General features: G+C 46.0%; 1 protein-coding gene across 1 annotated transcript in view; it reads right to left on the minus strand.

Annotated features, from left to right (window-relative positions):
• Nucleotides 1–2,070, minus strand: part of LOC103365594 (PDZ domain-containing protein 4-like) — a 43,980-nt gene that overhangs the window by 40,999 nt on the left and 911 nt on the right. The gene's annotated exons all lie outside the window — the stretch shown is intronic.

Raw genomic sequence — 2,070 nt, forward strand, 5'->3', positions numbered from 1 at the left:
TGCAGCGTGACGACATCCATTAGAAATAATGAACCGACGTCTCCAAACATTACAGATTCTGAACTAATGTCGTGATGAGAAGTAACCGGTTTTGATCTTTAAAGTTCCTGAGACGTTGTCGTTTAAACCATTTGAACTATTTTAGTTTATTAACCCTGAAACCTTGGAGCCAAATGTTTTTATTCATCTGCAGCGTTTCTGTTAAAGAATGTAAATCTCTGATCTAAACCCAGACTGACGGTTTTATGTGTGAACTGAATCAGGCGACTGAGTTCAGAGGTGTGTCGGTGTGCAGCAGTGCGACCACATCAGTATACATGAGGGTGTGTGAGTGAAGCTGGACTCCTGCTGAGCTCCTCCAGTCTCTCATCAAACACAAACGCTGCTTCTTCCAGCACTTTAAACGCTGCATCTGAACAGAACGCTGGTTTCTGTTTGGTCTGAATCTGATCTATGTGTGTGAATGCGGTGGTTTGTGTAACCGCTCTGTGTTTAAATGAGAAGTCGTCTTGTTGCTGTAGATGTTTGAGGGAACAGGCTGTTGTTCATGTATGAGGGCGGCTCAGCCTGCAGCTGCTCCATAAACATGTGCAGTCGGAGGCTCTACACTTTCCAGCTGATCGCTTCTGGCCTGTTTGAAAATCAAACTTGGCTGCAGCAGGATTCATCTTATTACAACACACTGACTTCTTCCACTCCGGCTGGGTTCTCTGAGCTCTGCTGGTTCTGTACCAGTTCGCCCTCTACTCCCTGGTAACTGGTTGAACAATCTCTGCTGTCACCTTCACACCAGCTAACCAGGATTAATCCAACAGCAGGAACAGACTCCACGTCTCCACAGCTTTGGAACCGAATAAAAACCAAGCAGCAAACTCTGAGTGTCAACCTGAAGCCATCACGGAAATCTGCAGTTCCTCAAATGTCCACCTGAGGCTCCCAAAAGGGCGACACTCCCCAAAGATCCTGATGTTTAAATGTACGACGACACAGCAGAAGTCTGAAGAGCAGCATCTCCACGTCATGATGCTGCCACCGCCGTGCTTGGTGACAAAAAACACATTTTTGTCTCCTAGTACCTCCTTCAGAGGAGTCATAGGAGTCCTGGTGGTCTCCTCTCTAGTCTCCTTCCTGCTCGGTCACTCAGTCTCTGAGGACGTCCTGCTCTAGTCAGATCTATGCTCCATATTCTCTCCATGTCTTAATGATGGATCTAACTGGACTCCAGGAGATATTCAGGAACTTTATCATCGTATCATCCCCTGAGTTATGCTTTTCAATAACTATAGCTATATTACTCTAGCTAGCGCTGCAGGACGAGCTGCTTTGGGCCAGAATATAGACGATAGTCTGTATCGTCCTCTACAACACACTGAGTCACGCTGAACAGAGGGGAGCTAAACTGTTTGGTTACAGGTTCAGGTGTCGGCTTTATTTAACAGCTACAGCAGATCAGACGTAAATGATTCATGGAAATATATTAAAGCAGCAAATCCAGTGAACAGAGTCCCACAGCTTCATGTTTCTGTGAACACGCTGGAATCCCTGCGTGACTTTCAGCCTCCGCCAGACAAAAGGAAAGCTGGGCAGCCTGACACCGTGACCTTTGCAGGCTAACTGGACCATCTGCAGTGATGGATGATACCACAGTTCCCACACAGACACCCACACAGTCTGTCCTCAACATTCAAACTAAAGCAGCTGAACTCACCATCACATGCGCTTCTTTACCTCCTGATGTGTTCAGAGATCAGAAGGTCCAGATTACACATCATAGACGCTGTAATTAGCCAGACCTCTGCTACCTACAGCCTTAACGTGATGTCTGCACAGCAGGACGGCAGTGATTCAAATAAAACCAGTCATACTGTCCAGAAGCAGCTTTTACTTCTGGTGCCTTAAAGGTGCAACATGCAAGATTCAACGATACGTAAAAAGCATTAATATGGCAGTAAAACACTATTACTGCTCTGTAAAGATACAGAGGATGAACACAATCCACACTCTTTCTTTGTGATTTCATTCAAGCTTCTCTGCTTTGGCTTCATGCAGCTGCTTTGTGCACATGAGCAC

This window comes from Stegastes partitus, unplaced genomic scaffold, assembly GCF_000690725.1.
Source record: "Stegastes partitus isolate 25-593 unplaced genomic scaffold, Stegastes_partitus-1.0.2 Scaffold855, whole genome shotgun sequence".
Lineage (NCBI taxonomy): Eukaryota > Metazoa > Chordata > Actinopteri > Pomacentridae > Stegastes > Stegastes partitus.